General features: G+C 32.8%; 1 long non-coding RNA gene and 1 other non-coding gene across 2 annotated transcripts; one reads left to right on the top strand and one right to left on the bottom strand.

The window, feature by feature from the left end:
• The first annotated feature begins 5,863 nt into the window (after nt 1–5,863).
• Nucleotides 5,864–11,477, top strand: LOC145641045 (uncharacterized). The gene is made up of 3 exons (XR_014115118.1): nt 5,864–6,079; nt 6,183–6,295; nt 7,154–11,477. It is a non-coding gene; the product is annotated as an uncharacterized LOC145641045 (long non-coding RNA).
• Nucleotides 11,478–12,870: 1,393 nt separating this feature from the next.
• On the bottom strand, nt 12,871–12,977 carry LOC145641184 (small nucleolar RNA R71). The gene has a single exon (XR_014115247.1). It is a non-coding gene; the product is annotated as a small nucleolar RNA R71 (small nucleolar RNA).
• Nucleotides 12,978–13,514: the final 537 nt, after the last annotated feature.

The raw sequence follows: 13,514 nt of genomic DNA, 5'->3' as shown, positions 1-13,514 counted from the left end.
CTAATGTATGAGGAATTGTGATTGTAAAAAGCTAGGCTTAGAAAGAGAGAGAGAGAACCAAGAATTTCTTGTTGAGAGTTGGTGATTGATAAAGGGGATATATGACCTCTATTTATAGGGAAAAAGTGAGTCAAAGAATAAGAAAAGAATCCGAATTCGAATCGAAATAAAACTCGATGGACAACAGTTTTTGCGGATTTTGTTTTTATCATATCTTTTGATCTAGAAATCCAAATAAGGAATATCATATGTTGTTGGAAAGATCTTGAAGTCTACTTTTCAACCCAATTAGAACCAGATTAAAATATTTTGTATATAAAAATATATGGCCGAAATAGTGGGACGGTGTCAGTTTTGGATAGAGTTTCATATCTCATTCATATCTTTTTCGTTATAGCTCGAATTTAATATTATAATATATCATTGGAAAGATAATTTCAAGATTTATCCAAGCATATAAAAATTGGATAAATATTATGAGGCACGAATATAAAATATGACTGTCTTTGAACATCTTTAAATTCTAATAGAATTAGGATTTAAGAAAAGGAAAGTTTTAAAAAAGGAAAGTTTTTATTTAACTTAAATTCTTTAATCTTATCTTTTCAAAAAGGATAATTAATATCTTTTAGAAACTTATGGAAGGTTCTAATTAATCTTAATTAGTTTAGGATGAGGATTAGACCTTTGGACCCTCCACATGATCATTGGGCCGTAGGTAAGATCCGGTTCGAGCCTAGTTTAGTATTTTGGCCATAACTTCCTCATTATTCATCGGAATTGGGCTTATAATATATCGTTGGAAAGGTCTTTTAAAGATCCATCCAACTACACCATTATTGGACCCATATCATGGACCAAACTAAACTGGAATGCACGTTTTCATAAATAGGGTAAGAAAAGAAATATTTTCAAAAACAGAAAGAAAAGATATTTTAATAAAAACATCCTCATCATTAGACTTTTCACACTTTTGCTTTGTTCGATAATCAAATGACATGAAAGGTATTCATCACTGGGTTTGGTTTTGGGGAGACATAGATGGGTGTCTACACACATACTTTTGTAGACTAGATAAATCGTCAAATCTATCTATAATTATAACTAAAGTAACAAGCGATGACATCATCCCCTATTTAAGTTGTAAAAATGTTAAGTTGTGGTAAAAAAAAATTCTCGCCTAAATCAATTGCTAATATCATATTCTTATTTTTATTTTTACTTTTTTTTTTTGAAACCTTCTTATTTTTTACCTTAAATTATCAAATTATATATACGGAATATTTTTTTAAGACAATTATTATATTATGTTATTTTCTATTTATTTTTTTTTACATTATTATGGTTTTATAAAAAACTATCTAGCTTCCAAATATAATTACTTGCGATTTAAGAGTACTCCGTATTGTATAATTTGGTTAAATTTTTACTATTTTTAAAATTATTTAGATCTAAATACCATTGTAATAATTGGTTATTTATCTATATTTTTATTTTATGAGGTACATATATAAAATATATTTATTTCAAAAAAAAAAAAAAATTATTAATTTACTAGCCTAACATTTGGGTAGGCATGAAATTATTAACATAAAATGTTTTTTTTTAAAACAAAATTATAATAAAAATAATTTAATAATGAATATGGACAGAATATTTCTTAAAATGTCTTTTTCGGTGGCTGGCATACCATTTTGCGCATATAGTACAAAAGGTTATACTGTTAATAGTAAAGAGTCAAGGTTGTATTATTTTGCACACAACGTTAACTATTTTAAGCCAATTTTTTAAAATTTAATAGGTAGTTGTTTTCAAAACACACCCTTTAATTGATAGTTCTTGACAAAATTTCCTAGATAAATAGTGTACGTTGCCGTGAATATATTGTGTATTTTTTAGTACACGTCCTTTCCGTTTAAAGGTGCCCAGGTACTTCTCAATTTATATCCAATTTTTCAAGATAATTCGATACTAACATCATAGATATGATACAAAAAACAATGAAATGCATTGACACGAAAAAAAAAATATTAGGCCTCTCATCATAAAATTGACGTCTAAACCAAAATCATAGTTATCATGTCAATCCTAAAATTATTGATAGGAATGGTGTCCTTCGAACAAGTGTATTATTCCGATAGAGGATTCGGAATTATTAGAAAGCTAATTATTCAGTGAGGTCAAGTGATCGAAATGCCTAACTGAAGGCCGCTTTCGATTAGTAATATTAATGTATAATTAATATTACAGCTTAATCTTGACTGAACCCTACGGGTCACACCCAATCAAGTAACTAATCCGTGAGGACGAATTCATCCGAAAGGAATTAATGAGTTGTTAGAGTATTATGAACATAGACGTCGGATATTGAGCTAGGAGCATCAAAACCGAGCGTCTCAATTCTAGTCGAATTTATGAAACGACGCGACGGTAAAATCAATCAATCAACAAAATCATAAATACCTCTAGAATTGGAATGCCCCGAGCAAACCGAGTGCTAAGGGCATTCGGGCATGACAGCTGCACCAAACCAATCAATGCTAGCATCGCTGGGTGGTGCAGGTAGCCATGCTAGCCACGTGCGCGCAATGCGCGTGCTAGCAGCGCTAGTAGGCCAGCAGCGTGATGGGCCTTGCTAGTTGCTGCTAGTGTATCACGCACGGCCGCACGCGCATAGCAGCCCGCAACAGCAAGCTGTGCTTGCTGGGCTTGCGCGTTACCCGAGCTTCCTAGCAAGGCTTGCCTTGGTGCTCAAGGCCGAGGCCAGCTGGAAGCCTTTGATTAGTGCATTGCATGTGGGAGCCGGTTTATGTGGGAAGCTTGGGGGGGCAAAAGAATTGGTCCCCTCCCCTTTGTGGTCCTCACCTACTCCCTTTGTTATATGGTGACACTTGTTGATTGTTGATTGTTTTGCCTTTTTCTTTTGATTTTTTTTTATTTAAATAAAATTAGAAAAAGGGATTTTACCAACTCTCCCACATTAATGGGAGAGGGTAATGTTCATGAGATTGGGGAATGTTCATGAGATTTTCTCTATAAATACCCGACCTTGGGATTTGAGAAAAACAACTTTTGAGTTGTGAGCTTGAAAGGATCACTAAAGGCATGAACACTTTCACTCATAATACTATAAGTTTTTGGTCTAGCCCCGGCTAAGTTCCGGCTAGGGGCTGTAAGAGTCGGGCTTGAGGTTGTTAGCCGTAGGAGGCTCTCGCATTTGCGAAGCTTAGCTAGTTTCAAGTAAGAGCTCATTCGGAGCGAAGCACACGTCGTGGGTAATTTTGTCTTTCTCTTTTCTTGTTTATTAATTATATATGTTATTAATTATGTTGTTATTTAATATGCATGTTTTTAGTTGCATTTATTTATGTGCGGGTCTTGGGGTCTAGTTCTTTTTTATATAATCAAGAAACCAAAAAATTATATACCCTGCCTCAGCTCCTCAATGTTTTCGGTTTTGATGTAATCTAGAGTAGATAATTATTGTCATACTAATCATATTATTATTTTTTTTTTCAGCTTATTTAAATAAGAATGGATGCAATAAATTGTAAATACTACTTATATTAGTACTGCAATTAGTTTCTTTTTTGCTTCTTCTTTTTCTTCTTCTTCTTCATTATTATTATTATTATTATTATTATTATTATTATTATTATTATTATTATTATTATTATTATTATTATTATTATTTTTATTATTATTATTTTTGTTTTAATGTTAACTCAAAATTCTCAAAAACTTTTATAAAAAAAATTCACAATAACAACCCAATGTCTCATTTTCGTTTGACCCGAATTAGGCTTCCTAATTGATCCCTTAACGAATCTGAACTAGCCTTAGTCTACTCATCATCAAACGACATATAGCCTTAGCCCAATCATCATAGTTAAGACATGTAATTTTAAAGGTGTAATAGCCACATTAGGATGATCACGTGAGGCAAAATAATAATCAAGATTGTCCATTGGTTGTGGTGGCGGTGGTTTCTCAGGTGGAGTTGATGCAACTTCTCAATATTCACCAAAATTCACGACTCCTCTCTCATTTGCGCATTTTTTAACCTAAAATCTTGATACTATGAGAAAATAATTTCATTTAGTTCGCTTTCTCATTTATCTAAATTATACATTTACAACTTGATTTGTTTTCTAAAACTCCATACAAATTACAATAGAAAACAATATCATACTATATTACAATATTCAGTTACTCATGTATTCATAATATTCTCACGTTAAATTTTCTAACTTTGTTAACATGATAGTTAGCTTTAAATCTTAAGTTCATATAATACATACCCCATAATTTTGAGACTTATTTCCTAATTATTTTGATTAATAATTATCTAAAGAAAGAGTATTTTATTAAATTATCCTAATTACTTAAATATGGCGCCAAAAATATTAGAAGTATATAATTATTTTTGAAAGTTTATAAATTTAGAGTTCAGGTTTTTAAATATTAATTAATTTATTAAACTTGTCATTTTTTTTAAAAAAAAGTTATTTTTTGTAATTTTATCATCTTTAATTGTTGATTCTTATCATTTGAATCCTAAGCTTAATTAATATCTAAGATCCCTCTACAAATCTATCTTAAATATTTTCTATCATTTATCCTCCATTAAAACTATTGTTCATCTACTTCATCTTATTTTCTTATTCATCTTTATATTAAAATCTCTACACAATTATCTAGATTTAATTCTATCTAGTTATATTAATTTAATTACCTTTAATTTAAGCCTATCTTTTACTAACCCTAATTCATCTCAATCTCTATCTTTTCACCTTTTGAAAACTACAAATACCTCCTTCATACATCTCATATTCCTTACACCAAAACCCAATTATCTTCTTCTCTTTTATTTTTCGTTTCCCTAAACCTTTTCTTAGGTTTTTTTTAACCTTTTTCGTAAAATAATCAGCCCTTATACCTGGAAAGCCAGTTTTTGGGCAATTCTTGTCGTTTTTAACATAAGAATCACCCAAATCAGAGTTATATTGTAGGAGTTATGGCCTCTACAAATTCTGCCTATTCGTTCCAACGTGAGTTCATCCCCCAATTCCTGATCCATTATAAATGGTGGGATAATAATTCTCGAAGGTCGAGTACGTATATGTGGCTAGACCTTTGATATAGTTTTGAATGCATCTTTGAAGAATGTTTTATGAATGTTTGAATAAATGTTTTAAATAATGCATGTTAATAATGTGTTTTATGAATCAAATGTTTTATCTCTACAAGAACAAATTATTTAAACGGCTATTTCACCAAATGCCGCCACTGAGCACTTTAATAATTCACCAAATGTCATCAAGGTTTTCAACCACCAAATGTCATCGAGTTTTTTAAAAATTCACCGAGTGCCATTAATGACTAAAGGCCGTTAATTCCGTTGGTCATTAGGGTTTAAGCATGACACATGTCACAATACGATTAGTTTATTTTAATCATTTATTTAAATCAATAAAAATAATTTTTTTCTCAATTTTCGAGACGAAAATTTTCGGGTAAAGTTTTGGGGGTTATTTTGAGTCTTTATGGATTCAATTAAGCTCAGAATTGGCAAAAATTAACGTAAATGCCCCGTTTTATCACTACTACATTTTCGATCAAATGCAACGTCAGGAAAAGAGCTAATGCAACGGTTACATACACTACCGTGGCAATAAAAGAATCTAATACAACGACTCTTTATAACTGTTGCAACATCATACCCTACTGCAACGGCTACATTCTAATGCAACGATATTATTACAACCGTTGTGTTAGAGGGGTCTAATGCGACGGTCAATGAGGTAAAAAAAATATTAAGTACGGAATACTACATAGGCATCGTATCTTTTAATTGATTTCCCTCCTTTATTTTCTCCAAATTTCAAAACCTATTGGGTTAATTTTGTGAGTTTATTTTCTCTCTCTCTTCATTTACTTCCATCTTCTTTCTTTTCCTAAGTCGTCGTCCTCCTCAAAAAAAAAAAAAAAAAAAAAAATCACCGTTGTCTCAACGCCGGTTGAAGCTCTGAATACCGAACTCGAAGGTTCATCTACCTTTACTAAAGATAACTACGAGGTAAACCCTTACATTTAGCTTCCAATTTCGTTATTTGAGTATTATAGAACATTCTGGGGTTTCTAATTTTGGTTTCTTATTTTTATTTTATGCCGGTGTATAGGTGAATTGATATAAAGTTGGCAATTTGGATAGCAAATTATTGAGCGAATTGTTCCCCTCAACCTCAATTTTCGTCACCAGATTGTATGTGAGCTTCGTCTTATCTCAACGAAGGTGTTCTTTCTTAGTCATGGATGGAGTGGAATAAAATCTTAAAAATATAATGTTTGCTCGCCTTATTTAACTTGTTGATCAATGCTTGTATTACTCTTCTTTTAAGCCAAATTCGAGGTATTAATTACTAAATTTCCCTTAATTATCTACAGAAAATATAATTTTCGGTTAGTTAGCTTAATAATTGATCGATTTTTGTTGAATATATCTTTGTTTTCTTCATGGTTTTCTGTATTTTATATTATGTTTTTTAGTTTAAATTTTCTGTTAGAAATCAGTTTTTTAATAGCTTTGTGTTGAGAACTTCAATTAAATTATTGAATTTGTATTTAATATGGATATCTTAAAGGATGATTATTGTGAAGGATGAATTTATGCTCTAAGAATAAAGTAGTAGATTTGTGGGTTATCTAAAATATTATAACCATTTGACATATTTTGATAAGTTCATGTTATTTTTTTTTTTTCATGGAAAATGCTCTAGTTATAAATTAATCTTATGGCTGAAATTTTATTTAATCAGCCCCAACAACCTATGCCATAGTATCCAAAACACTCACACTCTTAATTAAACCGAGTGACTAAGGAAAGCATGTAAATTTTGATGGGTTTTGCTAATAAAGTTGGGGTTTTTGTGTTTTATGGTTTTAATTTTGATGGTTTTTGTTGATAATTTAAATGTTTTGTGGGTTTTTTTTTTTATCAGATTTATTTGTACTATGAACTTGACTCAAGTAATGTATTTGGGTAATTTTCGAAGGGGTGGAAATTAATTTCTCCTGTCCTATGTGTGCTGTGATGTCTCACTTTATAGCCTCAGCAGGAAACATTGTGGAACTCATTCATTATGATTTGTAGGAACTAGTAGTGGAATGGTAGCAGCCAATGCAACAACTAGGAGCTTACCAGGGGAATGAAGCTACAATTGTTACTCTTACATTCAATCTATAGAAATGCCAAGCCCAAAAAAAGGTAACATACTCACTAATGCAGTTTAAATAGCTTCAATTCATGAGAACACCCTTTAGATGCATTTTTTGGGAGTAATGTGGTTTGGTTTTAGCTTGTTTTAAAAATGAATTTGAGTGTGTTTCTGTGTATTTGTACACTAGAGAGAAAGTGGAAAGAAATTTTGTAAGCCCTAAAATGTAGTGATAGGTTTAAAATGTTCATGGAAATTATTACTATTACCGTAATGGTCATGAACTGGCCTTAAATAATTCTTGGATTGTATCAAGTCTAGAAACTACTCATTTTATCCTATAGAATGTGTCATGGAGTATTGAGTATGTGTTGGTCTTTGTCGCAACTTGTGATATTGAGTCTAGCTCTCGAGCACTGATCAAGCACTATCTACTTATTTGCAAAGACACTACTCAAACAGGACTGTAGTGGAGCTTGAAATTGCAGTTCATGGAGAAATGAGAATTACAGAACTACACCTTTCCAAACTAACATTTATTGGAAAAACCAAGCACTGACGCAACTACTAATTATTTATAAGTATTTGTCACCACAAAAGCTAATGGTAATGCTGTCATGTTTCATTAGAAGGATTTTCCTTAATCATCCCCTGTATGTCTGCAGGATAAGAGAAATTATTCATTCTCATTTTCCCCTGGCATTATGTTATACCTCCATTGAAGTGCACTCAAAGTTCTCCATTAAAGCAGTTATTGTGTGCAGGGAGGTGTTGCACACAATTTAAATCATAGAAACTTAAAAAGACGAACTTATAGTAACAAAATAAAACACTTATTTTGTATGAATTTATACAGTTACATTTATATTGATTTCCCTTCCTCAATAATTTCCCTTACTCATTTTTCTTTACATTAAGGTTGTCATTGCAGCTAGAGCCAATGTTAAAGGCCGCTTTTCATAATAACAAAATCATGGGACTACTGATATTTAAGATAGACCCTAACCATTTCTATTATGCAGGTTCTTTGTACCTCTTTAACCTCAAAATTTTTGTGATTTCTCTCTGAAAAATTATCATACTAGATATCTAGGCTATCTAGGCTAATTGTATATCTAGCCATGTAAGTATGATAAATGAGATTGATTTTGTCTGTGTGAGATTTGAACTTTTTTTTGTTATATGTGTGGATGAAATAGAATACATAACGCTTAGCTTTTGCTTGGGAGTTAGTTTTCAATTGTTTAGAGTAGGTGTGTTTGCCTTATCTTCTTATTGTGTTTCTTGTCTGCATTTATAATTCCTTGCCAATTACATCATAATTGTAGTGGTTTTATATTAAAGTAAGCCAAGTTTAACCTCTGGAATGTCTATTATTATTATTATTATTATTATTATTATTATTATTATTATTATTATTATTATTATTTTTATTATTATTATTATTATTATTATTATTATTATTATTTATTATTATTATTATTATTATTATTATTATTATTATTATTATTATTATTATTATTATTATTATTATTATTATTATTATTATTATTATTATTAGGTATATGCACCGTGGCATTAGGTATAGGAAACCGTGGCATTAAGTATTATAGCTATTGCCACGGCAATGATATTGCCGTTGCATCAGGTATTGATCTAACGCAACAGAACATTGATCCCGTGGCATTAAGTATCATATGCAGTGGCATTAGACCTATTGCAACGCCAGCAGATGCCACGGTACATAGCCGTGGCATTAGGCCTGATGCAACGGAATTTGATGCCTAATACAACGAATTTAGGGGTTGCAATAGATCAAAAATGTAGTAGTGAATGTGTCAAAAAAATATCTTGATTAACGAGTAATTTTTTTAATCATGAAAATTGATCGGGTAAGGTTTTGGAGGTTATTTTGACCCTTTTATGGATTCAAATAAAGCTCGGAATTGGCAAAAAAAATGTAAATGCCTTGTTTTGTGTGTCAAGAAATATCTCGATTAGCGCGACTTTTTTTTTAACTGTGTAAATTGTCAAGGTAAGGTTTTTGCAGTCATTTGGGGTCTTTATGGATCCAAAATGGGGTCTTTATGGATCCAAAATAAGCTCAAAATCAGCAAACAATTAATGTAATGTCCTGTTTTGCGTCTTAAGATCGTTATTTTTTAACCAAAAAAATTGCAAAACGGGACATTTACGTTAATTTTTTGCAAAATATGAAGTATGAGCTTAAATTGTATTCTTACAGGATCAAAATGACCCTTAAAACCTTAAACGGTCAATTTAATGGTTAAAAAAACAACACGCTAAACGAGATATTTCTTGAGACACAAAACAGGGCATTTATGTTATTTTTTGTCAATTCTGAGCTTAATTTGAATCCATAAAGGGTCAAATAACTTCCAAAACCTTACATGATCAATTTTCATGGTTAAAAAATAATGACTCGCTAATCGAGATATATTTTGACACACAAAGTGGGGCATTTATGTTATTTTTTTGCCAAGTTCGAGCTTAATTTGATTCCATAAAGGTTCAAAATAACCCCCAAAACATTACCCGAACAGTTTTTGTCACGAAAATCGAGAAATTTTTTTATATTTATTAATTAAAATGAAGCACTCATATCATGACATGTGTCATGATTAAACCCAAATAATTAAAAGAGTTAATGACCATTAGTCATTAATGGCACTCGGTGAATTTTTTAAAATTCAGTTGCATTTGGTGAATTTTGAAAACCTTTATGGCGTTTGATGAATTATTAAAGTGCTCAGTGGCATTTGGTGAAATAGCCGCAAATTTAAAAGTAGTTTATGATTACTTAATTTACAATTATAAAGTAAAAGAAATTTATTATATTTTGAAGCTTTTACGGGTTGAATATTGTTCCCTCTATCCGGAACTTGTATAATCTAGTCTTTCCTCAGGAATACTCTTTTTTCATAAAGATACTAGCTTGAGGATGTGCGCACTTAGTAAAAGAATTGGATTAATGGAAAGTTGACTTTCTTATACTGAAATTTATTCTCAAAAAGACTTACCAATTTTGACATAGATCTATATATGGGAGGTTTGTATAAACATGGTTTAATCAAATTAGTTGTTTTCAAAGCATGTTTAATTAAAAAAGATATACTGTTTTTAAACCATACACCCTTATGTTTCAGTTTATTCACCATATACCTCTAGACATTTTAAAAAATATATCATATACCCCATGTGTTTTTTACAAAAATGCACTATATACCCTTAAATGACCATAAGTTTTTAGAAAATTAATGCACCGTATACCCTTAATGACTACAAGATAAGTTCAATTTGGTTAATTAATTATGCCACGAAACCCACCATATCCATTCCCCTACCACCGAAACCACCACCCTCCCTTCCCCAACCCCCGAAGCCACCCAAGATATCCAAAACCATGTTTGAATGTTGGTTTTGGGGGTGGGGAAAGGATATCTAAGATGTTTTTGAGGGTATGGGAAGGGAGGGTAGTTGGTTTCGGGGGTGAGGGAAGGGATATAGGGTGGTTTCATGTAGCACTGATGTGTCTATTTTATACAGTATTTTACCCCCGTCCCTTGGTCATAATCAATATTGTTTTTGGCTCTTTAGAGCCACTTTTATTACTAATTGGTGTTTTCTAGTGTTTTCGTAGATTTGGTTGACTTTTGCAGGGATTTATGCTTTTGGAGTATTTTCCCGAGATATTTTGGAGCAATCACGAACATTGGAGAAGCACGACCAGATTCTATAGCCCAGGGCCGGTTAGAGCCATCGAACCAGTGATTAAGGGCTCGGTATAGGTGATACCGGGGCATTTGGACCGAGTATTCATGACCGGAAGAGGAAATCCAAATTGGCCCGAAGAATTGGAGCCCAATCAAAGTCCAAATTGTGGCCTAATTTAGCCGCCCGGCCAAAGAGGCTGGCGCCCGGAGGCGCGCCCGGCCGGGCGGGAGAAGCTTAGGTTGGCGCCCGGTGACGCGCCCGGCCGGGCGCGAGTTTAGTATTATGAGAAAAAAAAGGCGCGCCCGATCGGGCGCATGTTTTTATTAGTTGACGCTTAACGTCGTTTTAATTTGTTTTAGTTTAGGATTTTTGTACGGAGTATAAATACTCCTCCGTAATACGATTTTAGGATCTCTCTTCTTCTCTCTTTTTACTTTTTCTTTACTCTCTTAATTATTCTCTTAGAATTCTCTCTCTAAACCTTTGTTCTTAATTCTACTCTTAATTCCAGATTTATTTTGGTAACGATTTCTCTTCTCTTAATCTTAGTTATTTAGTTTATTCTTTTTATCATGTCTTGCTTCATTTATTTGATTAGTTTAGTCATGATGATTTGTGAGTAGTTTAATTTCTAGGGTTTATGGGGATCTAATAAATAATATGAAGGGGTAATTTGTTGTTGTTAATTATCAATGCTAGATTAATTTCCTATTGATTGGATTAATGCTTTGTGACTAGATTAGGCCTGATCTTTTATGCATGAGTTTGGCAATATTAATTCGAGATTCGACAGATGAGAATTAATATTTGGGTCTAGTTTCAATAGGCAAGTTAATTTATAAATGGTTAAGTCAAGATTTGAAAGATGAGATTTAATACCGGTAAAATTAATTGTGTGATTATAATACGTAGCGAAAGCCCTTTATAATCTGATTGATGTATGCTTGATGAATGACTACTATATTTTACCCTGGAATATTATTTATTGGTGAACCTATACCCTAGATCCTTTCATATATTATTTTCTCTCTATTCTCAATCTTAGTAGTTTAGTTACTTATTCGAATATAAATATTGGTTACTTAGATAATTTAGATTATATTAATTAATTAGGAGTAAAAAGACTTGTTTCCATGCGGAGATCGACCCTACTTCCCTATCTACATTAGTTAGAGGATTTAGGTATTATTTTTTATTAGGGGATACGACTTTACCCTGTCAAAATTTGGCGCCGTTGCCGGGGGAACGGTTTCATTTTTATTTCTGATTGTTTTTGTAGTCTAGATTATTTCCCCTTTTGTCTTAGAGAGCGTTGGTTCTCTGAGACGAATCTCATATTTGCTTCTAGTTTTTGTTTATGCCCAGGTGTTCCAGATCAGGTTACATCCCATTCGATCCTGAGATCGAACGTTCCTTCCATAGACAGAAAAATTTCTACAAGCAAATCCTGGCGGATTCTGGTGATAATAACAATAATCACCGCGATCCTCCAACTGGTTCTAGCGATTTAGAGGCATCATCAGACGCGGAATCAGAGATGACGACTCCAAAGAAGCTTAGTGATTATTCACGACCAAAGCTTACGGATTTTCCACATCTCACCCCTACTCCGGCTCTTGATGGGGTTCAATTTGAAATTAAACCTCAACTTATAACGATGATAAAGAGGAAGCAATTCAGTGGAGCCAAGGGTGAAGACCCGAATCTTCACATTGCCGACTATTTTCAATATTGCAACACCATCAGGCAAGCCGGGGTCACTCAAAACCAAATCAGGGAGATTCTCTTTCCCTTCTCTTTAACTTGAAAAGCTAAATTGTGGTTTAATGGCTTAAATAGAACTACACTTGGTATAACTGACTGGGAAACTCTTGTTTTGAATTTCTATAACAAATATTACCCTGCAGAGAGAACAGCCGTACTACGGAGTGCAATCCAGAACTTTGCCCAAGAAGCCGATGAATCTTTATATGAGGCTTGGGAGAGGTTCAAGGATTTACAAAGAGATTGCCCCCACCATAATTTAGCGCAATGGCAGTTAATCCAAGCCTTTTATAATGGCCTTGGAAATTCTTCTCGAATAATTTTATACTCTGCAGCTAGTGGGAGATTTATGAATCTTGATGTTGATGATGCAGGTCAGGTTATTGAAGACATGGCGATACACAATTGCCAATATGGGAACCCTAGAGGATTTGCTAACAAGGGGAAGCATAGTGTCGACTCTGTATCCTTTTTGCAGGCCCAACTAACCTCTATTTGCCAAAAATTAGATAATCTGAGCACTACTAATGTAGCTAATGTTTATGCGATTAATAATAATTCTAATGAGGCTTTCTGTGAAAATTGTGGTATTGTAGGTCATTGGGAGCAGGATTGCAGGAGTTTCGTGGAGCAAGTTAATGCCTTCCAAGCTTATAGGCAGAATAACCCATACTCCAACACTTACAATCCTAGGTATCGGAATCATCCATACCTTTCCTACCGGAGCACTAATGTTCAAAATCCACCACCACAAGAACCACAGGCGCCGCAACAACAGCAGCAAAAATATTATCATCC

The sequence above is a fragment of the Chenopodium album genome, chromosome 7 (assembly GCF_948465745.1).
Source record: "Chenopodium album chromosome 7, dcCheAlbu1.1, whole genome shotgun sequence".
NCBI lineage: Eukaryota > Viridiplantae > Streptophyta > Magnoliopsida > Caryophyllales > Amaranthaceae > Chenopodium > Chenopodium album.
This window is presented reverse-complemented; position numbering and strand designations above follow the sequence as displayed.